General features: G+C 43.3%; 24 non-coding genes across 24 annotated transcripts; all 24 read left to right on the forward strand.

Moving 5' to 3' along the window:
• Window positions 1-580: 580 nt before the first annotated feature.
• On the forward strand, window positions 581-654 carry trnat-cgu. The gene has a single exon. It is a non-coding gene; the product is annotated as a tRNA-Thr (tRNA).
• A 352-nt stretch (window positions 655-1,006) lies between these two features.
• trnat-cgu lies at window positions 1,007-1,080 on the forward strand. Its single transcript has one exon. It is a non-coding gene; the product is annotated as a tRNA-Thr (tRNA).
• Window positions 1,081-1,859: 779 nt separating this feature from the next.
• On the forward strand, window positions 1,860-1,933 carry trnat-ugu. The gene has a single exon. It is a non-coding gene; the product is annotated as a tRNA-Thr (tRNA).
• Window positions 1,934-3,544: 1,611 nt separating this feature from the next.
• Window positions 3,545-3,618, forward strand: trnat-ugu. Its single transcript has one exon. It is a non-coding gene; the product is annotated as a tRNA-Thr (tRNA).
• Window positions 3,619-3,970: 352 nt separating this feature from the next.
• trnat-cgu lies at window positions 3,971-4,044 on the forward strand. Its single transcript has one exon. It is a non-coding gene; the product is annotated as a tRNA-Thr (tRNA).
• Window positions 4,045-4,678: 634 nt separating this feature from the next.
• Window positions 4,679-4,752, forward strand: trnat-cgu. The gene has a single exon. It is a non-coding gene; the product is annotated as a tRNA-Thr (tRNA).
• Window positions 4,753-5,104: 352 nt separating this feature from the next.
• trnat-cgu lies at window positions 5,105-5,178 on the forward strand. Its single transcript has one exon. It is a non-coding gene; the product is annotated as a tRNA-Thr (tRNA).
• A 779-nt stretch (window positions 5,179-5,957) lies between these two features.
• Window positions 5,958-6,031, forward strand: trnat-ugu. The gene has a single exon. It is a non-coding gene; the product is annotated as a tRNA-Thr (tRNA).
• A 1,491-nt stretch (window positions 6,032-7,522) lies between these two features.
• On the forward strand, window positions 7,523-7,596 carry trnat-cgu. Its single transcript has one exon. It is a non-coding gene; the product is annotated as a tRNA-Thr (tRNA).
• Window positions 7,597-8,875: 1,279 nt separating this feature from the next.
• On the forward strand, window positions 8,876-8,949 carry trnat-ugu. The gene has a single exon. It is a non-coding gene; the product is annotated as a tRNA-Thr (tRNA).
• A 1,385-nt stretch (window positions 8,950-10,334) lies between these two features.
• On the forward strand, window positions 10,335-10,408 carry trnat-ugu. The gene has a single exon. It is a non-coding gene; the product is annotated as a tRNA-Thr (tRNA).
• Window positions 10,409-10,779: 371 nt separating this feature from the next.
• trnat-ugu lies at window positions 10,780-10,853 on the forward strand. Its single transcript has one exon. It is a non-coding gene; the product is annotated as a tRNA-Thr (tRNA).
• Window positions 10,854-11,224: 371 nt separating this feature from the next.
• Window positions 11,225-11,298, forward strand: trnat-ugu. Its single transcript has one exon. It is a non-coding gene; the product is annotated as a tRNA-Thr (tRNA).
• Window positions 11,299-12,683: 1,385 nt separating this feature from the next.
• trnat-ugu lies at window positions 12,684-12,757 on the forward strand. Its single transcript has one exon. It is a non-coding gene; the product is annotated as a tRNA-Thr (tRNA).
• Window positions 12,758-13,128: 371 nt separating this feature from the next.
• On the forward strand, window positions 13,129-13,202 carry trnat-ugu. Its single transcript has one exon. It is a non-coding gene; the product is annotated as a tRNA-Thr (tRNA).
• Window positions 13,203-14,423: 1,221 nt separating this feature from the next.
• Window positions 14,424-14,497, forward strand: trnat-ugu. Its single transcript has one exon. It is a non-coding gene; the product is annotated as a tRNA-Thr (tRNA).
• A 252-nt stretch (window positions 14,498-14,749) lies between these two features.
• Window positions 14,750-14,823, forward strand: trnat-cgu. The gene has a single exon. It is a non-coding gene; the product is annotated as a tRNA-Thr (tRNA).
• A 515-nt stretch (window positions 14,824-15,338) lies between these two features.
• trnat-ugu lies at window positions 15,339-15,412 on the forward strand. The gene has a single exon. It is a non-coding gene; the product is annotated as a tRNA-Thr (tRNA).
• Window positions 15,413-16,598: 1,186 nt separating this feature from the next.
• trnat-ugu lies at window positions 16,599-16,672 on the forward strand. The gene has a single exon. It is a non-coding gene; the product is annotated as a tRNA-Thr (tRNA).
• Window positions 16,673-18,338: 1,666 nt separating this feature from the next.
• trnat-ugu lies at window positions 18,339-18,412 on the forward strand. Its single transcript has one exon. It is a non-coding gene; the product is annotated as a tRNA-Thr (tRNA).
• A 252-nt stretch (window positions 18,413-18,664) lies between these two features.
• Window positions 18,665-18,738, forward strand: trnat-cgu. Its single transcript has one exon. It is a non-coding gene; the product is annotated as a tRNA-Thr (tRNA).
• Window positions 18,739-19,253: 515 nt separating this feature from the next.
• trnat-ugu lies at window positions 19,254-19,327 on the forward strand. The gene has a single exon. It is a non-coding gene; the product is annotated as a tRNA-Thr (tRNA).
• Window positions 19,328-20,330: 1,003 nt separating this feature from the next.
• On the forward strand, window positions 20,331-20,404 carry trnat-ugu. The gene has a single exon. It is a non-coding gene; the product is annotated as a tRNA-Thr (tRNA).
• An 89-nt stretch (window positions 20,405-20,493) lies between these two features.
• Window positions 20,494-20,567, forward strand: trnat-cgu. The gene has a single exon. It is a non-coding gene; the product is annotated as a tRNA-Thr (tRNA).
• The last annotated feature ends 1,151 nt before the right edge of the window (window positions 20,568-21,718 follow it).

The following is a 21,718-nucleotide window of genomic DNA, read 5'->3' on the forward strand; positions in this document are numbered from 1 at the left end:
CTGTTTAGTAAACAGGAGATCCTGGGTTCAACTCCCAGCAGTGCCTTGCTCAGGAAGTTAGAGATTTCAATTTTATGGTTTCGGAGTTTTGGAAAACAACAGAGCTTGCAATAGTGTGAACATGGCATTTACAGCGGCGCTGTGGCTTAGTTGCTTAAAGCGCCTGTTTAGTAAACAGGAGATCCTGGGTTCAACTCCCAGCAGTGCCTTCCTCAGGAAGTTGGAGACTTAAACTTTATTGTTTCGTAGGTTTGGAAAAGAACAGAGCTTACAATATTGTGAAATAGGCTTTTCCAGAGGCACTGTGGCTTAGTTGGTCAAAGTGCATTGCTCAGGAAGTTGCAGACTTAAACTTTATGGTTTCGTAGGTTTGGAAAACAACAGAGCTTACAATAGTTTGAACCTTGGATTTACAGAGGCGCTGTGGCTTAGTTGGTTAAAGTGCCTGTCTTGTAAACAGGAGATCCTGGGTTTAACTCCCAGCAGTGCCTTGCTCAGGAAGTTGGAGATTTCAATTTTATGGATTCAGAGTTTTGGAAAAAAACAGAGCTCACAATAGTGTGAAATGGGCATTTACAGAGGCACTGTGGCTTAGTTGGTCAAAGTGCCTGTTTCGTAAACAGGAGATCCTGGGTTCAACTCCCAGCAGTGCCTTGCTCAGGAAGTTGGAGATTTCAATTTTATGGATTCGCAGTTTTGGAAAAGTGCCTGTTTAGTAAACAGGAGATCCTGGGTTCAACTCCCAGCAGTGCCTTGCTCAGGACGTTAGAGATTTCAATTTTATGGTTTCGGAGTTTTGGAAAACAACAGAGCTTGCAATAGTGTGAACAGTGCATTTACAGCGGCGCTGTGGCTTGGTTGGTAAAAGGGCCTGTTTAGTAAACACGAGATCCTGGGTTCAACTCCCTGCAGTGCCTTGCTCAGGAATTTGGAGATTTCAATTTTATGTATTCGGAGTTTTGGAAAAAAACAGAGCTCACAATAGTGTGAAATGGGCATTTACAGAGGCACTGTGGCTTAGTTGGTCAAAGTGCCTGTTTCGTAAACAGGAGATCCTGGGTTCAACTCCCAGCAGTGCCTTCCTCAGGAAGTTGGAGACTTAAACTTTATTGTTTCGTAGGTTTGGAAAAGAACAGAGCTTACAATAGTGTGAAATAGGCATTTCCAGAGGCACTGTGGCTTAGTTGGTCAAAGTGCATTGCTCAGGAAGTTGCGGACTTAAACTTTATGGTTTCGTAGGTTTGTAAAACAACAGAGCTTACAATAGTTTGAACCTTGGATTTACAGAGGTGCTGTGGCTTAGTTGGTTAAAGTGCCTGTCTTGTTAACAGGAGATTCTGGGTTCAACTCCCAGCAGTGCCTTGCTCAGGAAGTTGGAGATTTCAATTTTATGGATTCAGAGTTTTGGAAAAAAACAGAGCTCACAATAGTGTGAAATGGGCATTTACAGAGGCACTGTGGCTTAGTTGGTAAACAGGAGATCCTGGGTTCAACTCCAGCAGTCCCTTGCTCAGGAAGTTGGAGATTTCAATTTTATGGATTCGCAGTTTTGGAAAAGTGCCTGTTTAGTAAACAGGAGATCCTGGGTTCAACTCCCAGCAGTGCCTTGCTCAGGAAGTTAGAGATTTCAATTTTTTGGTTTCGGAGATTTGGAAAACAACAGAGCTTGCAATAGTGTGAACATGGCATTTACAGCGGCGCTGTGGCTTAGTTGCTTAAAGTGCCTGTTTAGTAAACAGGAGATCCTGGGTTCAACTCCCAGCAGTGCCTTCCTCAGGAAGTTGGAGACTTAAACTTTATTGTTTCGTAGGTTTGGAAAAGAACAGAGCTTACAATAGTGTGAAATAGGCATTTCCAGAGGCGCTGTGGCTTAGTTGGTTAAAGTGCCTGTCTTGTAAACAGGAGATCCTGGATTCAATTCCCAGCAGTGCCTTGCTCAGGAAGTTGGAGATTTCAATTTTATGGATTCAGAGTTTTGGAAAAAAAAAGAGCTCACAATAGTGTGAAATGGGCATTTACAGAGGCACTGTGGCTTAGTTGGTCAAAGTGCCTGTTTCGTAAACAGGAGATCCTGGGTTCAACTCCAGCAGTGCCTTGCTCAGGAAGTTAGAGATTTCAATTTTATGGTTTCGGAGTTTTGGAAAACAACAGAGCTTGCAATAGTGTGAACATGGCATTTACAGCGGCGCTGTGGCTTAGTTGGTTAAAGCGCCTGTTTAGTAAACAGGAGATCCTGGGTTCAACTCCCAGCAGTGCCTTGCTCAGGAAGTTAGAGACTTAAACTTTATGGTTTCGTAGGTTTGGAAAACAACAGAGCTTACAATAGTTTGAACCTTGGATTTACAGAGGCGCTGTGGCTTAGTTGGTTAAAGCGCCTGTTTAGTAAACAGGAGATCCTGGGTTCAACTCCCAGCAGTGCCTTCCTCAGGAAGTTGGAGACTTAAACTTTATTGTTTCGTAGGTTTGGAAAAGAACAGAGCTTACAATAGTGTGAAATAGGCATTTCCAGAGGCACTGTGGCTTAGTTGGTCAAAGTGCATTGCTCAGGAAGTTTCAGACTTAAACTTTATGGTTTCGTAGGTTTGGAAAACAACAGAGCTTACAATAGTTTGAACCTTGGATTTACAGAGGCGCTGTGGCTTAGTTGGTTAAAGTGCCTGTCTTGTAAACAGGAGATCCTGGGTTTAACTCCCAGCAGTGCCTTGCTCAGGAAGTTGGAGATTTCAATTTTATGGATTCAGAGTTTTGGAAAAAAACAGAGCTCACAATAGTGTGAAATGGGCATTTACAGAGGCACTGTGGCTTAGTTGGTCAAAGTGCCTGTTTCGTAAACAGGAGATCCCATGTTCAACTCCCAGCAGTTCCTCTTTCATGTAATTATGGACTTGAATTTTATAGTTTCGTAGTTTTGGAAAAAAACAGAGCTCACAATAGTGTGAAATATGCATTTACAGAGGCACTGTGGCTTGGTTGGTCAAAGTGCCTGTTTCGTAAACAGGAGATCCTGGGTTCAACTCCCAGCAGTGCCTTGCTCAGGAAGTTGGAGTTTTCAATTTTATGGATTCGCAGTTTTGGAAAAGTGCCTGTTTAGTAAACAGGAGATCCTGGGTTCAACTCCCAGCAGTGCCTTGCTCAGGAAGTTAGAGATTTCAATTTTATGGTTTCGGAGTTTTGGAAAACAACAGAGCTTGCAATAGTGTGAACATGCCATTTACAGTGGTGCTGTGGCTTGGTTGGTTAAAGCGCCTGTTTAGTAAACAGGAGATCCTGGGTTCAACTCCCAGCAGTGCCTTGCTCAGGAATTTGGAGATTTCAATTTTATGGATTCAGAGTTTTAGAAAAGAACAGAGCTCTCATTAGTGTGAATTGAGCATTTACAGAGGCCCTGTGGCTTAGTTGGTCAAAGCGCCTGTTTCGTAAACAGGAGATCCTGGGTTCAACTCACAGCAGTGCCTTGCTCAGGAAGTTGCAGACTTAAACTTTATGGTTTCGTAGGTTTGGAAAACAACAGAGCTTACAATAGTGTGAACATGGTATTTACAGAGGCGCTGTGGCTTAGTTGGTTAAAGTGCCTGTCTTGTAAACAGGAGATCCTGGGTTCAACTCCCAGCAGTGCCTTGCTCAGGAAGTTGGAGATTTCAATTTTATGGATTCGCAGTTTTGGAAAAGTGCCTGTTTAGTAAACAGGAGATCCTGGGTTCAACTCCCAGCAGTGCCTTGCTCAGGAAGTTAGAGATTTCAATTTTATGGTTTCGGAGTTTTGGAAAACAACAGAGCTTGCAATAGTGTGAACATGGCATTTACAGCGGCGCTGTGGCTTAGTTGGTCAAAGTGCCTGTTTCGTAAACAGGAGATCCTGGGTTCAACTCCCAGCAGTGCCTTGCTCAGGAAGTTGGAGATTTAAATTTTATGTATTCGGAGTTTTGGAAAAAAACAGAGCTCACAATAGTGTGAAATGGGAATTTACAGAGGCACTGTGGCTTAGTTGGTCAAAGTGCCTGTTTCGTAAACAGGAGATCCTGGGTTCAACTCCCAGCAGTGCCTTGCTCAGGAAGTTGGAGATTTCAATTTTATGGATTCGCAGTTTTGGAAAAGTGCCTGTTTAGTAAACAGGAGATCCTGGGTTCAACTCCCAGCAGTGCCTTGCTCAGGAAGTTAGAGATTTCAATTTTATGGTTTCGGAGTTTTGGAAAACAACAGAGCTTGCAATAGTGTGAACATGGCATTTACAGCGGCGCTGTGGCTTAGTTGCTTAAAGCGCCTGTTTAGTAAACAGGAGATCCTGGGTTCAACTCCCAGCAGTGCCTTCCTCAGGAAGTTGGAGACTTAAACTTTATTGTTTCGTAGGTTTGGAAAAGAACAGAGCTTACAATATTGTGAAATAGGCATTTCCAGAGGCACTGTGGCTTAGTTGGTCAAAGTGCATTGCTCAGGAAGTTGCAGACTTAAACTTTATGGTTTCGTAGGTTTGGAAAACAACAGAGCTTACAATAGTTTGAACCTTGGATTTACAGAGGCGCTGTGGCTTAGTTGGTTAAAGTGCCTGTCTTGTAAACAGGAGATCCTGGGTTTAACTCCCAGCAGTGCCTTGCTCAGGAAGTTGGAGATTTCAATTTTATGGATTCAGAGTTTTGGAAAAAAACAGAGCTCACAATAGTGTGAAATGGGCATTTACAGAGGCACTGTGGCTTAGTTGGTCAAAGTGCCTGTTTCGTAAACAGGAGATCCTGGGTTCAACTCCCAGCAGTGCCTTGCTCAGGAAGTTGGAGATTTCAATTTTATGGATTCGCAGTTTTGGAAAAGTGCCTGTTTAGTAAACAGGAGATCCTGGGTTCAACTCCCAGCAGTGCCTTGCTCAGGACGTTAGAGATTTCAATTTTATGGTTTCGGAGTTTTGGAAAACAACAGAGCTTGCAATAGTGTGAACAGTGCATTTACAGCGGCGCTGTGGCTTGGTTGGTAAAAGGGCCTGTTTAGTAAACACGAGATCCTGGGTTCAACTCCCTGCAGTGCCTTGCTCAGGAATTTGGAGATTTCAATTTTATGTATTCGGAGTTTTGGAAAAAAACAGAGCTCACAATAGTGTGAAATGGGCATTTACAGAGGCACTGTGGCTTAGTTGGTCAAAGTGCCTGTTTCGTAAACAGGAGATCCTGGGTTCAACTCCCAGCAGTGCCTTCCTCAGGAAGTTGGAGACTTAAACTTTATTGTTTCGTAGGTTTGGAAAAGAACAGAGCTTACAATAGAGTGAAATAGGCATTTCCAGAGGCACTGTGGCTTAGTTGGTCAAAGTGCATTGCTCAGGAAGTTGCGGACTTAAACTTTATGGTTTCGTAGGTTTGTAAAACAACAGAGCTTACAATAGTTTGAACCTTGGATTTACAGAGGTGCTGTGGCTTAGTTGGTTAAAGTGCCTGTCTTGTTAACAGGAGATTCTGGGTTCAACTCCCAGCAGTGCCTTGCTCAGGAAGTTGGAGATTTCAATTTTATGGATTCAGAGTTTTGGAAAAAAACAGAGCTCACAATAGTGTGAAATGGGCATTTACAGAGGCACTGTGGCTTAGTTGGTAAACAGGAGATCCTGGGTTCAACTCCAGCAGTCCCTTGCTCAGGAAGTTGGAGATTTCAATTTTATGGATTCGCAGTTTTGGAAAAGTGCCTGTTTAGTAAACAGGAGATCCTGGGTTCAACTCCCAGCAGTGCCTTGCTCAGGAAGTTAGAGATTTCAATTTTTTGGTTTCGGAGATTTGGAAAACAACAGAGCTTGCAATAGTGTGAACATGGCATTTACAGCGGCGCTGTGGCTTAGTTGCTTAAAGTGCCTGTTTAGTAAACAGGAGATCCTGGGTTCAACTCCCAGCAGTGCCTTCCTCAGGAAGTTGGAGACTTAAACTTTATTGTTTCGTAGGTTTGGAAAAGAACAGAGCTTACAATAGTGTGAAATAGGCATTTCCAGAGGCGCTGTGGCTTAGTTGGTTAAAGTGCCTGTCTTGTAAACAGGAGATCCTGGATTCAATTCCCAGCAGTGCCTTGCTCAGGAAGTTGGAGATTTCAATTTTATGGATTCAGAGTTTTGGAAAAAAAAAGAGCTCACAATAGTGTGAAATGGGCATTTACAGAGGCACTGTGGCTTAGTTGGTCAAAGTGCCTGTTTCGTAAACAGGAGATCCTGGGTTCAACTCCAGCAGTGCCTTGCTCAGGAAGTTAGAGATTTCAATTTTATGGTTTCGGAGTTTTGGAAAACAACAGAGCTTGCAATAGTGTGAACATGGCATTTACAGCGGCGCTGTGGCTTAGTTGGTTAAAGCGCCTGTTTAGTAAACAGGAGATCCTGGGTTCAACTCCCAGCAGTGCCTTGCTCAGGAAGTTAGAGACTTAAACTTTATGGTTTCGTAGGTTTGGAAAACAACAGAGCTTACAATAGTTTGAACCTTGGATTTACAGAGGCGCTGTGGCTTAGTTGGTTAAAGTGCCTGTCTTGTAAACAGGAGATCCTGGGTTCAACTCCCAGCAGTGCATAGCTCAGGAAGTTGGAGATTTCAATTTTATGGATTCAGAGTTTTGGAAAACAACAGAGCTTGCAATAGTGTGAACATGGCATTTACAGCGGCGCTGTGGCTTAGTTGGTTAAAGCGCCTGTTTAGTAAACAGGAGATCCTGGGTTCAACTCCCAGCAGTGCCTTGCTCAGGAAGTTAGAGACTTAAACTTTATGGTTTCGTAGGTTTGGAAAACAACAGAGCTTACAATAGTTTGAACCTTGGATTTACAGAGGCGCTGTGGCTTAGTTGGTTAAAGTGCCTGTCTTGTAAACAGGAGATCCTGGGTTCAACTCCCAGCAGTGCATAGCTCAGGAAGTTGGAGATTTCAATTTTATGGATTCAGAGTTTTGGAAAAAAAAAGAGCTCACAATAGGGTGAAATGGGCATTTACAGAGGCACTGTGGCTTAGTTGGTCAAAGTGCCTGTTTCTTAAAAAGGAGATCCCGTGTTCAACTCCCAGCAGTGCCTCTTTCATGTAATTATGGACTTGAATTTTATGGTTTCGTAGTTTTGGAAAACAACAGAGCTTGCAATAGTGTGAACATGGCATTTACAGCGGCGCTGTGGCTTAGTTGGTTAAAGCGCCTGTTTAGTAAACAGGAGATCCTGGGTTCAACTCCCAGCAGTGCCTTGCTCAGGAAGTTGGAGATTTCAATTTTATGTATTCGGAGTTTTGGAAAAAAACAGAGCTCACAATAGTGTGAAATGGGCATTTACAGAGGCACTGTGGCTTAGTTGGTCAAAGTGCCTGTTTCGTAAACAGGAGATCCTGGGTTCAACTCCAGCAGTGCCTTGCTCAGGAAGTTGGAGATTTCAATTTTATGGATTCGCAGTTTTGGAAAAGTGCCTGTTTAGTAAACAGGAGATCCTGGGTTCAACTCCCAGCAGTGCCTTTCTCAGGAAGTTGGAGATTTCAATTTTATGGATTCAGAGTTTTGGAAAAAAACAGAGCTCACAATAGTGTGAAATGGGCATTTACAGAGGCACTGTGGCTTAGTTGGTCAAAGTGCCTGTTTCGTAAACAGGAGATCCTGGGTTCAACTCCCAGCAGTGCCTTTCTCAGGAAGTTAGAGATTTCAATTTTATGGTTTCGGAGTTTTGGAAAACAACAGAGCTTGCAATAGTGTGAACATGGCATTTACAGCGGCGCTGTGGCTTAGTTGGTCAAAGTGCCTGTTTCGTAAACAGGAGATCCTGGGTTCAACTCCCAGCAGTGCCTTGCTCAGGAAGTTGGAGATTTCAATTTTATGGATTCGCAGTTTTGGAAAAGTGCCTGTTTAGTAAACAGGAGATCCTGGGTTCAACTCCCAGCAGTGCCTTGCTCAGGAAGTTAGAGATTTCAATTTTATGGTTACTAAGACTCCCAGCAGTGCCTCTTTCATGTAATTATGGACTTGAATTTTATGGTTTCGTAGTTCTGGAAAACAACAGAGCTTGCAATAGTGTGAACATGGCATTTACAGCGGCGCTGTGGCTTAGTTGGTTAAAGCGCCTGTTTAGTAAACAGGAGATCCTGGGTTCAACTCCCAGCAGTGCCTTGCTCAGGAAGTTGGAGATTTCAATTTTATGTATTCGGAGTTTTGGAAAAAAACAGAGCTCACAATAGTGTGAAATGGGCATTTACAGAGGCACTGTGGCTTAGTTGGTCAAAGTGCCTGTTTCGTAAACAGGAGATCCTGGGTTCAACTTCCAGCAGTGCTTTGCTCAGGAAGTTAGAGATTTCAATTTCATGGTTTCAGAGTTTTGGAAAACAACAGAGCTTGCAATAGTGTGCACATGGCATTTACAGCGGCGCTGTGGCTTAGTTGGTCAAAGCGCCTGTTTCGTAAACAAGAGATCCTGGGTTCAACTCCCAGCAGTGCCTTGCTCAGGAAGTTGGAGATTTCAATTTTATGGATTTGCAGTTTTGGAAAAGTGCCTGTTTAGTAAACAGGAGATCCTGGGTTCAACTCCCAGCAGTGCCTTGCTCAGGAAGTTAGAGATTTCAATTTTTTGGTTTCGGAGATTTGGAAAACAACAGAGCTTGCAATAGTGTGAACATGGCATTTACAGCGGCGCTGTGGCTTAGTTGCTTAAAGTGCCTGTTTAGTAAACAGGAGATCCTGGGTTCAACTCCCAGCAGTGCCTTCCTCAGGAAGTTGGAGACTTAAACTTTATTGTTTCGTAGGTTTGGAAAAGAACAGAGCTTACAATAGTGTGAAATAGGCATTTCCAGAGGCACTGTGGCTTAGTTGGTCAAAGTGCATTGCTCAGGAAGTTGCAGACTTAAACTTTATGGTTTTGTAGGTTTGGAAAACAACAGAGCTTACAATAGTTTGAACCTTGGATTTACAGAGGCGCTGTGGCTTAGTTGGTTAAAGTGCCTGTCTTGTAAACAGGAGATCCTGGGTTCAACTCCCAGCAGTGCCTTGCTCAGGAAGTTGGAGATTTCAATTTTATGGATTCAGAGTTTTGGAAAAAAACAGAGCTCACAATAGTGTGAAATGGGCATTTACAGAGGCACTGTGGATTAGTTGGTCAAAGTGCCTGTTTCTTAAACAGGAGATCCCGTGTTCAACTCCCAGCAGTGCCTCTTTCATGTAATTATGGACTTGAATTTTATGGTTTCGTAGTTTTGGAAAACAACAGAGCTTGCAATAGTGTGAACATGGCATTTACAGCGGCGCTGTGGCTTAGTTGGTTAAAGCGCCTGTTTAGTAAACAGGAGATCCTGGGTTCAACTCCCAGCAGTGCCTTGCTCAGGAATTTGGAGATTTCAATTTTATGTATTCGGAGTTTTGGAAAAAAACAGAGCTCACAATAGTGTGAAATGGGCATTTACAGAGGCACTGTGGCTTAGTTGGTCAAAGTGCCTGTTTCGTAAACAGGAGATCCTGGGTTCAACTCCAGCAGTGCCTTGCTCAGGAAGTTGGAGATTTCAATTTTATGGATTCGCAGTTTTGGAAAAGTGCCTGTTTAGTAAACAGGAGATCCTGGGTTCAACTCCCAGCAGTGCCTTGCTCAGGAATTTGGAGATTTCAATTTTATGTATTCGGAGTTTTTGAAAAAAACAGAGCTCACAATAGTGTGAAATGGGCATTTACAGAGGCACTGTGGCTTAGTTGGTCAAAGTGCCTGTTTCGTAAACAGGAGATCCTGGGTTCAACTTCCAGCAGTGCTTTGCTCAGGAAGTTAGAGATTTCAATTTCATGGTTTCAGAGTTTTGGAAAACAACAGAGCTTGCAATAGTGTGCACATGGCATTTACAGCGGCGCTGTGGCTTAGTTGGTCAAAGCGCCTGTTTCGTAAACAAGAGATCCTGGGTTCAACTCCCAGCAGTGCCTTGCTCAGGAAGTTGGAGATTTCAATTTTATGGATTTGCAGTTTTGGAAAAGTGCCTGTTTAGTAAACAGGAGATCCTGGGTTCAACTCCCAGCAGTGCCTTGCTCAGGAAGTTAGAGATTTCAATTTTTTGGTTTCGGAGATTTGGAAAACAACAGAGCTTGCAATAGTGTGAACATGGCATTTACAGCGGCGCTGTGGCTTAGTTGGTTAAAGTGCCTGTTTAGTAAACAGGAGATCCTGGGTTCAACTCCCAGCAGTGCCTTCCTCAGGAAGTTGGAGACTTAAACTTTATTGTTTCGTAGGTTTGGAAAAGAACAGAGCTTACAATAGTGTGAAATAGGCATTTCCAGAGGCACTGTGGCTTAGTTGGTCAAAGTGCATTGCTCAGGAAGTTGCAGACTTAAACTTTATGGTTTTGTAGGTTTGGAAAACAACAGAGCTTACAATAGTTTGAACCTTGGATTTACAGAGGCGCTGTGGCTTAGTTGGTTAAAGTGCCTGTCTTGTAAACAGGAGATCCTGGGTTCAACTCCCAGCAGTGCCTTGCTCAGGAAGTTGGAGATTTCAATTTTATGGATTCAGAGTTTTGGAAAACAACAGAGCTTGCAATAGTGTGAACATGGCATTTACAGCGGCGCTGTGGCTTAGTTGCTTAAAGTGCCTGTTTAGTAAACAGGAGATCCTGGGTTCAACTCCCAGCAGTGCCTTCCTCAGGAAGTTGGAGACTTAAACTTTATTGTTTCGTAGGTTTGGAAAAGAACAGAGCTTACAATAGTGTGAAATAGGCATTTCCAGAGGCACTGTGGCTTAGTTGGTCAAAGTGCATTGCTCAGGAAGTTGCAGACTTAAACTTTATGGTTTCGTAGGTTTGGAAAACAACAGAGCTTACAATAGTTTGAACCTTGGATTTACAGAGGCGCTGTGGCTTAGTTGGTTAAAGTGCCTGTCTTGTAAACAGGAGATCCTGGGTTCAACTCCCAGCAGTGCCTTGCTCAGGAAGTTGGAGATTTCAATTTTATGGATTCAGAGTTTTGGAAAACAACAGAGCTTGCAATAGTGTGAACATGGCATTTACAGCGGCGCTGTGGCTTAGTTGCTTAAAGTGCCTGTTTAGTAAACAGGAGATCCTGGGTTCAACTCCCAGCAGTGCCTTCCTCAGGAAGTTGGAGACTTAAACTTTATTGTTTCGTAGGTTTGGAAAAGAACAGAGCTTACAATAGTGTGAAATAGGCATTTCCAGAGGCACTGTGGCTTAGTTGGTCAAAGTGCATTGCTCAGGAAGTTGCAGACTTAAACTTTATGGTTTCGTAGGTTTGGAAAACAACAGAGCTTACAATAGTTTGAACCTTGGATTTACAGAGGCGCTGTGGCTTAGTTGGTTAAAGTGCCTGTCTTGTAAACAGGAGATCCTGGGTTCAACTCCCAGCAGTGCCTTGCTCAGGAAGTTGGAGATTTCAATTTTATGGATTCAGAGTTTTGGAAAAAAACAGAGCTCACAATAGTGTGAAATGGGCATTTACAGAGGCACTGTGGATTAGTTGGTCAAAGTGCCTGTTTCTTAAACAGGAGATCCCGTGTTCAACTCCCAGCAGTGCCTCTTTCATGTAATTATGGACTTGAATTTTATGGTTTCGTAGTTTTGGAAAACAACAGAGCTTGCAATAGTGTGAACATGGCATTTACAGCGGCGCTGTGGCTTAGTTGGTTAAAGCGCCTGTTTAGTAAACAGGAGATCCTGGGTTCAACTCCCAGCAGTGCCTTGCTCAGGAATTTGGAGATTTCAATTTTATGTATTCGGAGTTTTGGAAAAAAACAGAGCTCACAATAGTGTGAAATGGGCATTTACAGAGGCACTGTGGCTTAGTTGGTCAAAGTGCCTGTTTCGTAAACAGGAGATCCTGGGTTCAACTCCAGCAGTGCCTTGCTCAGGAAGTTGGAGATTTCAATTTTATGGATTCGCAGTTTTGGAAAAGTGCCTGTTTAGTAAACAGGAGATCCTGGGTTCAACTCCCAGCAGTGCCTTGCTCAGGAATTTGGAGATTTCAATTTTATGTATTCGGAGTTTTTGAAAAAAACAGAGCTCACAATAGTGTGAAATGGGCATTTACAGAGGCACTGTGGCTTAGTTGGTCAAAGTGCCTGTTTCGTAAACAGGAGATCCTGGGTTCAACTTCCAGCAGTGCTTTGCTCAGGAAGTTAGAGATTTCAATTTCATGGTTTCAGAGTTTTGGAAAACAACAGAGCTTGCAATAGTGTGCACATGGCATTTACAGCGGCGCTGTGGCTTAGTTGGTCAAAGCGCCTGTTTCGTAAACAAGAGATCCTGGGTTCAACTCCCAGCAGTGCCTTGCTCAGGAAGTTGGAGATTTCAATTTTATGGATTTGCAGTTTTGGAAAAGTGCCTGTTTAGTAAACAGGAGATCCTGGGTTCAACTCCCAGCAGTGCCTTGCTCAGGAAGTTAGAGATTTCAATTTTTTGGTTTCGGAGATTTGGAAAACAACAGAGCTTGCAATAGTGTGAACATGGCATTTACAGCGGCGCTGTGGCTTAGTTGCTTAAAGTGCCTGTTTAGTAAACAGGAGATCCTGGGTTCAACTCCCAGCAGTGCCTTCCTCAGGAAGTTGGAGACTTAAACTTTATTGTTTCGTAGGTTTGGAAAAGAACAGAGCTTACAATAGTGTGAAATAGGCATTTCCAGAGGCACTGTGGCTTAGTTGGTCAAAGTGCATTGCTCAGGAAGTTGCAGACTTAAACTTTATGGTTTTGTAGGTTTGGAAAACAACAGAGCTTACAATAGTTTGAACCTTGGATTTACAGAGGCGCTGTGGCTTAGTTGGTTAAAGTGCCTGTCTTGTAAACAGGAGATCCTGGGTTCAACTCCCAGCAGTGCCTTGCTCAGGAAGTTGGAGATTTCAATTTTATGGATTCAGAGTTTTGGAAAACAACAGAGCTTGCAATAGTGTGAACATGGCATTTACAGCGGCGCTGTGGCTTAGTTGCTTAAAGTGCCTGTTTAGTAAACAGGAGATCCTGGGTTCAACTCCCAGCAGTGCCTTCCTCAGGAAGTTGGAGACTTAAACTTTATTGTTTCGTAGGTTTGGAAAAGAACAGAGCTTACAATAGTGTGAAATAGGCATTTCCAGAGGCACTGTGGCTTAGTTGGTCAAAGTGCATTGCTCAGGAAGTTGCAGACTTAAACTTTATGGTTTCGTAGGTTTGGAAAACAACAGAGCTTACAATAGTTTGAACCTTGGATTTACAGAGGCGCTGTGGCTTAGTTGGTTAAAGTGCCTGTCTTGTAAACAGGAGATCCTGGGTTCAACTCCCAGCAGTGCCTTGCTCAGGAAGTTGGAGATTTCAATTTTATGGATTCAGAGTTTTGGAAAAAAACAGAGCTCACAATAGTGTGAAATGGGCATTTACAGAGGCACTGTGGATTAGTTGGTCAAAGTGCCTGTTTCTTAAACAGGAGATCCCGTGTTCAACTCCCAGCAGTGCCTCTTTCATGTAATTATGGACTTGAATTTTATGGTTTCGTAGTTTTGGAAAACAACAGAGCTTGCAATAGTGTGAACATGGCATTTACAGCGGCGCTGTGGCTTAGTTGGTTAAAGCGCCTGTTTAGTAAACAGGAGATCCTGGGTTCAACTCCCAGCAGTGCCTTGCTCAGGAATTTGGAGATTTCAATTTTATGTATTCGGAGTTTTGGAAAAAAACAGAGCTCACAATAGTGTGAAATGGGCATTTACAGAGGCACTGTGGCTTAGTTGGTCAAAGTGCCTGTTTCGTAAACAGGAGATCCTGGGTTCAACTCCAGCAGTGCCTTGCTCAGGAAGTTGGAGATTTCAATTTTATGGATTCGCAGTTTTGGAAAAGTGCCTGTTTAGTAAACAGGAGATCCTGGGTTCAACTCCCAGCAGTGCCTTGCTCAGGAATTTGGAGATTTCAATTTTATGTATTCGGAGTTTTTGAAAAAAACAGAGCTCACAATAGTGTGAAATGGGCATTTACAGAGGCACTGTGGCTTAGTTGGTCAAAGTGCCTGTTTCGTAAACAGGAGATCCTGGGTTCAACTCCAGCAGTGCCTTGCTCAGGAAGTTGGAGATTTCAATTTTATGGATTCGCAGTTTTGGAAAAGTGCCTGTTTAGTAAACAGGAGATCCTGGGTTCAACTCCCAGCAGTGCCTTGCTCAGGAAGTTAGAGATTTCAATTTTTTGGTTTCGGAGATTTGGAAAACAACAGAGCTTGCAATAGTGTGAACATGGCATTTACAGCGGCGCTGTGGCTTAGTTGGTTAAAGCGCCTGTTTAGTAAACAGGAGATCCTGGGTTCAACTCCCAGCAGTGCCTTCCTCAGTAAGTTGGAGACTTAAACTTTATTGTTTCGTAGGTTTGGAAAAGAACAGAGCTTACAATAGTGTGAAATAGGCATTTCCAGAGGCACTGTGGCTTAGTTGGTCAAAGTGCATTGCTCAGGAAGTTGCAGACTTAAACTTTATGGTTTCGTAGGTTTGGAAAACAACAGAGCTTACAATAGTTTGAACCTTGGATTTACAGAGGCGCTGTGGCTTAGTTGGTTAAAGTGCCTGTCTTGTAAACAGGAGATCCTGGGTTCAACTCCCAGCAGTGCCTTGCTCAGGAAGTTAGAGATTTCAATTTTTTGGTTTCGGAGATTTGGAAAACAACAGAGCTTGCAATAGTGTGAACATGGCATTTACAGCGGCGCTGTGGCTTAGTTGCTTAAAGCGCCTGTTTAGTAAACAGGAGATCCTGGGTTCAACTCCCAGCAGTGCCTTTCTCAGGAAGTTGGAGATTTCAATTTTATGGATTCAGAGTTTTGGAAAAAAACAGAGCTCACAATAGTGTGAAATGGGCATTTACAGAGGCACTGTGGCTTAGTTGGTCAAAGTGCCTGTTTCGTAAACAGGAGATCCTGGGTTCAACTCCCAGCAGTGCCTTTCTCAGGAAGTTAGAGATTTCAATTTTATGGTTTCGGAGTTTTGGAAAACAACAGAGCTTGCAATAGTGTGAACATGGCATTTACAGCGGCGCTGTGGCTTAGTTGGTCAAAGTGCCTGTTTCGTAAACAGGAGATCCTGGGTTCAACTCCCAGCAGTGCCTTGCTCAGGAAGTTGGAGATTTCAATTTTATGGATTCGCAGTTTTGGAAAAGTGCCTGTTTAGTAAACAGGAGATCCTGGGTTCAACTCCCAGCAGTGCCTTGCTCAGGAAGTTAGAGATTTCAATTTTTTTGTTTCGGAGATTTGGAAAACAACAGAGCTTGCAATAGTGTGAACATGGCATTTACAGCGGCGCTGTGGCTTAGTTGCTTAAAGTGCCTGTTTAGTAAACAGGAGATCCTGGGTTCAACTCCCAGCAGTGCCTTCCTCAGGAAGTTGGAGACTTAAACTTTATTGTTTCGTAGGTTTGGAAAAGAACAGAGCTTACAATAGTGTGAAATAGGCATTTCCAGAGGCACTGTGGCTTAGTTGGTCAAAGTGCCTGTCTTGTAAACAGGAGATCCTGGGTTCAACTCCCAGCAGTGCCTTTCTCAGGAAGTTGGAGATTTCAATTTTATGGTTTCGGAGTTTTGGAAAACAACAGAGCTTGCAATAGTGTGAACATGGCATTTACAGCGGCGCTGTGGCTTAGTTGGTCAAAGTGCCTGTTTCGTAAACAGGAGATCCTGGGTTCAACTCCCAGCAGTGCCTTGCTCAGGAAGTTGGAGATTTCAATTTTATGGATTCAGAGTTTTGGAAAAAAACAGAGCTCACAATAGTGTGAAATGGGCATTTACAGAGGCACTGTGGATTAGTTGGTCAAAGTGCCTGTTTCTTAAACAGGAGATCCCGTGTTCAACTCCCAGCAGTGCCTCTTTCATGTAATTATGGACTTGAATTTTATGGTTTCGTAGTTTTGGAAAACAACAGAGCTTGCAATAGTGTGAACATGGCATTTACAGCGGCGCTGTGGCTTAGTTGCTTAAAGTGCCTGTTTAGTAAACAGGAGATCCTGGGTTCAACTCCCAGCAGTGCCTTCCTCAGGAAGTTGGAGACTTAAACTTTATTGTTTCGTAGGTTTGGAAAAGAACAGAGCTTACAATAGTGTGAAATGGGCATTTACAGAGGCACTGTGGATTAGTTGGTCAAAGTGCCTGTTTCTTAAACAGGAGATCCCGTGTTCAACTCCCAGCAGTGCCTCTTTCATGTAATTATGGACTTGAATTTTATGGTTTCGTAGTTTTGGAAAACAACAGAGCTTGCAATAGTGTGAACATGGCATTTACAGCGGCGCTGTGGCTTAGTTGGTTAAAGCGCCTGTTTAGTAAACAGGAGATCCTGGGTTCAACTCCCAGCAGTGCCTTGCTCAGGAAGTTAGAGATTTCAATTTTTTGGTTTCGGAGATTTGGAAAACAACAGAGCTTGCAATAGTGTGAACATGGCATTTACAGCGGCGCTGTGGCTTAGTTGCTTAAAGTGCCTGTTTAGTAAACAGGAGATCCTGGGTTCAACTCCCAGCAGTGCCTTCCTCAGGAAGTTGGAGACTTAAACTTTATTGTTTCGTAGGTTTGGAAAAGAACAGAGCTTACAATAGTGTGAAATAGGCATTTCCAGAGGCACTGTGGCTTAGTTGGTCAAAGTGCATTGCTCAGGAAGTTGCAGACTTAAACTTTATGGTTTTGTAGGTTTGGAAAACAACAGAGCTTACAATAGTTTGAACCTTGGATTTACAGAGGCGCTGTGGCTTAGTTGGTTAAAGTGCCTGTCTTGTAAACAGGAGATCCTGGGTTCAACTCCCAGCAGTGCCTTGCTCAGGAAGTTGGAGATTTCAATTTTATGGATTCAGAGTTTTGGAAAACAACAGAGCTTGCAATAGTGTGAACATGGCATTTACAGCGGCGCTGTGGCTTAGTTGCTTAAAGTGCCTGTTTAGTAAACAGGAGATCCTGGGTTCAACTCCCAGCAGTGCCTTCCTCAGGAAGTTGGAGACTTAAACTTTATTGTTTCGTAGGTTTGGAAAAGAACAGAGCTTACAATAGTGTGAAATAGGCATTTCCAGAGGCACTGTGGCTTAGTTGGTCAAAGTGCATTGCTCAGGAAGTTGCAGACTTAAACTTTATGGTTTCGTAGGTTTGGAAAACAACAGAGCTTACAATAGTTTGAACCTTGGATTTACAGAGGCGCTGTGGCTTAGTTGGTTAAAGTGCCTGTGTTGTAAACAGGAGATCCTGGGTTCAACTCCCAGCAGTGCCTTGCTCAGGAAGTTGGAGATTTCAATTTTATGGATTCAGAGTTTTGGAAAAAAACAGAGCTCACAATAGTGTGAAATGGGCATTTACAGAGGCACTGTGGATTAGTTGGTCAAAGTGCCTGTTTCTTAAACAGGAGATCCCGTGTTCAACTCCCAGCAGTGCCTCTTTCATGTAATTATGGACTTGAATTTTATGGTTTCGTAGTTTTGGAAAACAACAGAGCTTGCAATAGTGTGAACATGGCATTTACAGCGGCGCTGTGGCTTAGTTGGTTAAAGCGCCTGTTTAGTAAACAGGAGATCCTGGGTTCAACTCCCAGCAGTGCCTTGCTCAGGAATTTGGAGATTTCAATTTTATGTATTCGGAGTTTTGGAAAAAAACAGAGCTCACAATAGTGTGAAATGGGCATTTACAGAGGCACTGTGGCTTAGTTGGTCAAAGTGCCTGTTTCGTAAACAGGAGATCCTGGGTTCAACTCCAGCAGTGCCTTGCTCAGGAAGTTGGAGATTTCAATTTTATGGATTCGCAGTTTTGGAAAAGTGCCTGTTTAGTAAACAGGAGATCCTGGGTTCAACTCCCAGCAGTGCCTTGCTCAGGAATTTGGAGATTTCAATTTTATGTATTCGGAGTTTTTGAAAAAAACAGAGCTCACAATAGTGTGAAATGGGCATTTACAGAGGCACTGTGGCTTAGTTGGTCAAAGTGCCTGTTTCGTAAACAGGAGATCCTGGGTTCAACTCCAGCAGTGCCTTGCTCAGGAAGTTGGAGATTTCAATTTTATGGATTCGCAGTTTTGGAAAAGTGCCTGTTTAGTAAACAGGAGATCCTGGGTTCAACTCCCAGCAGTGCCTTGCTCAGGAAGTTAGAGATTTCAATTTTTTGGTTTCGGAGATTTGGAAAACAACAGAGCTTGCAATAGTGTGAACATGGCATTTACAGCGGCGCTGTGGCTTAGTTGGTTAAAGCGCCTGTTTAGTAAACAGGAGATCCTGGGTTCAACTCCCAGCAGTGCCTTCCTCAGTAAGTTGGAGACTTAAACTTTATTGTTTCGTAGGTTTGGAAAAGAACAGAGCTTACAATAGTGTGAAATAGGCATTTCCAGAGGCACTGTGGCTTAGTTGGTCAAAGTGCATTGCTCAGGAAGTTGCAGACTTAAACTTTATGGTTTCGTAGGTTTGGAAAACAACAGAGCTTACAATAGTTTGAACCTTGGATTTACAGAGGCGCTGTGGCTTAGTTGGTTAAAGTGCCTGTCTTGTAAACAGGAGATCCTGGGTTCAACTCCCAGCAGTGCCTTGCTCAGGAAGTTAGAGATTTCAATTTTTTGGTTTCGGAGATTTGGAAAACAACAGAGCTTGCAATAGTGTGAACATGGCATTTACAGCGGCGCTGTGGCTTAGTTGCTTAAAGCGCCTGTTTAGTAAACAGGAGATCCTGTGTTCAACTCCCAGCAGTGCCTTTCTCAGGAAGTTGGAGATTTCAATTTTATGGATTCAGAGTTTTGGAAAAAAACAGAGCTCACAATAGTGTGAAATGGGCATTTACAGAGGCACTGTGGCTTAGTTGGTCAAAGTGCCTGTTTCGTAAACAGGAGATCCTGGGTTCAACTCCCAGCAGTGCCTTTCTCAGGAAGTTAGAGATTTCAATTTTATGGTTTCGGAGTTTTGGAAAACAACAGAGCTTGCAATAGTGTGAACATGGCATTTACAGCGGCGCTGTGGCTTAGTTGGTCAAAGTGCCTGTTTCGTAAACAGGAGATCCTGGGTTCAACTCCCAGCAGTGCCTTGCTCAGGAAGTTGGAGATTTCAATTTTATGGATTCGCAGTTTTGGAAAAGTGCCTGTTTAGTAAACAGGAGATCCTGGGTTCAACTCCCAGCAGTGCCTTGCTCAGGAAGTTAGAGATTTCAATTTTTTTGTTTCGGAGATTTGGAAAACAACAGAGCTTGCAATAGTGTGAACATGGCATTTACAGCGGCGCTGTGGCTTAGTTGCTTAAAGTGCCTGTTTAGTAAACAGGAGATCCTGGGTTCAACTCCCAGCAGTGCCTTCCTCAGGAAGTTGGAGACTTAAACTTTATTGTTTCGTAGGTTTGGAAAAGAACAGAGCTTACAATAGTGTGAAATAGGCATTTCCAGAGGCACTGTGGCTTAGTTGGTCAAAGTGCCTGTCTTGTAAACAGGAGATCCTGGGTTCAACTCCCAGCAGTGCCTTTCTCAGGAAGTTGGAGATTTCAATTTTATGGTTTCGGAGTTTTGGAAAACAACAGAGCTTGCAATAGTGTGAACATGGCATTTACAGCGGCGCTGTGGCTTAGTTGGTCAAAGTGCCTGTTTCGTAAACAGGAGATCCTGGGTTCAACTCCCAGCAGTGCCTTGCTCAGGAAGTTGGAGATTTCAATTTTATGGATTCAGAGTTTTGGAAAAAAACAGAGCTCACAATAGTGTGAAATGGGCATTTACAGAGGCACTGTGGATTAGTTGGTCAAAGTGCCTGTTTCTTAAACAGGAGATCCCGTGTTCAACTCCCAGCAGTGCCTCTTTCATGTAATTATGGACTTGAATTTTATGGTTTCGTAGTTTTGGAAAACAACAGAGCTTGCAATAGTGTGAACATGGCATTTACAGCGGTGCTGTGGCTTAGTTGGTTAAAGTGCCTGTTTAGTAAACAGGAGATCCTGGGTTCAACTCCCAGCAGTGCCTTGCTCAGGAATTTGGAGATTTCAATTTTATGTATTCGGAGTTTTGGAAAAAAACAGAGCTCACAATAGTGTGAAATGGGCATTTACAGAGGCACTGTGGCTTAGTTGGTCAAAGTGCCTGTTTCGTAAACAGGAGATCCTGGGTTCAACTCCAGCAGTGCCTTGCTCAGGAAGTTGGAGATTTCAATTTTATGGATTCGCAGTTTTGGAAAAGTGCCTGTTTAGTAAACAGGAGATCCTGGGTTCAACTCCCAGCAGTGCCTTGCTCAGGAAGTTAGAGATTTCAATTTTTTGGTTTCGGAGATTTGGAAAACAACAGAGCTTGCAATAGTGTGAACATGACATTTACAGCGGCGCTGTGGCTTAGTTGCTTAAAGCGCCTGTTTAGTAAACAGGAGATCCTGGGTTCAACTCCCAGCAGTGCCTTCCTCAGGAAGTTGGAGACTTAAACTTTATTGTTTCGTAGGTTTGGAAAAGAACAGAGCTTACAATAGTGTGAAATAGGCATTTCCAGAGGCACTGTGGCTTAGTTGGTCAAAGTGCCTGTCTTGTAAACAGGAGATCCTGGGTTCAACTCCCAGCAGTGCCTTTCTCAGGAAGTTGGAGATTTCAATTTTATGGATTCAGAGTTTTGGAAAAAAACAGAGCTCACAATAGTGTGAAATGGGCATTTACAGAGGCACTGTGGCTTAGTTGGTCAAAGTGCCTGTTTCGTAAACAGGAGATCCTGGGTTCAACTCCCAGCAGTGCCTTTCTCAGGAAGTTAGAGATTTCAATTTTATGGTTTCGGAGTTTTGGAAAACAACAGAGCTTGCAATAGTGTGAACATGGCATTTACAGCGGCGCTGTGGCTTAGTTATTCAAAGTGCCTGTTTCGTAAACAGGAGATCCTGGGTTCAACTCCCAGCAGTGCCTTGCTCAGGAAGTTGGAGATTTCAATTTTATGGATTCGCAGTTTTGGAAAAGTGCCTGTTTAGTAAACAGGAGATCCTGGGTTCAACTCCCAGCAGTGCCTTGCTCAGGAAGTTAGAGATTTCAATTTTTTTGTTTCGGAGATTTGGAAAACAACAGAGCTTGCAATAGTGTGAACATGGCATTTACAGCGGCGCTGTGGCTTAGTTGCTTAAAGTGCCTGTTTAGTAAACAGGAGATCCTGGGTTCAACTCCCAGCAGTGCCTTCCTCAGGAAGTTGGAGACTTAAACTTTATTGTTTCGTAGGTTTGGAAAAGAACAGAGCTTACAATAGTGTGAAATGGGCATTTACAGAGGCACTGTGGATTAGTTGGTCAAAGTGCCTGTTTCTTAAACAGGAGATCCCGTGTTCAACTCCCAGCAGTGCCTCTTTCATGTAATTATGGACTTGAATTTTATGGTTTCGTAGTTTTGGAAAACAACAGAGCTTGCAATAGTGTGAACATGGCATTTACAGCGGCGCTGTGGCTTAGTTGGTTAAAGCGCCTGTTTAGTAAACAGGAGATCCTGGGTTCAACTCCCAGCAGTGCCTTGCTCAGGAATTTGGAGATTTCAATTTTATGTATTCGGAGTTTTGGAAAAAAACAGAGCTCACAATAGTGTGAAATGGGCATTTACAGAGGCACTGTGGCTTAGTTGGTCAAAGTGCCTGTTTCGTAAACAGGAGATCCTGGGTTCAACTCCAGCAGTGCCTTGCTCAGGAAGTTGGAGATTTCAATTTTATGGATTCGCAGTTTTGGAAAAGTGCCTGTTTAGTAAACAGGAGATCCTGGGTTCAACTCCCAGCAGTGCCTTGCTCAGGAAGTTAGAGTTTTCAATTTTTTGGTTTCGGAGATTTGGAAAACAACAGAGCTTGCAATAGTGTGAAAATGGCATTTACAGCGGCGCTGTGGCTTAGTTGGTTAAAGCGCCTGTTTAGTAAACAGGAGAT

This window comes from Cyclopterus lumpus, chromosome 15 (assembly GCF_009769545.1).
Source record: "Cyclopterus lumpus isolate fCycLum1 chromosome 15, fCycLum1.pri, whole genome shotgun sequence".
NCBI classification, from domain to species: domain Eukaryota; kingdom Metazoa; phylum Chordata; class Actinopteri; order Perciformes; family Cyclopteridae; genus Cyclopterus; species Cyclopterus lumpus.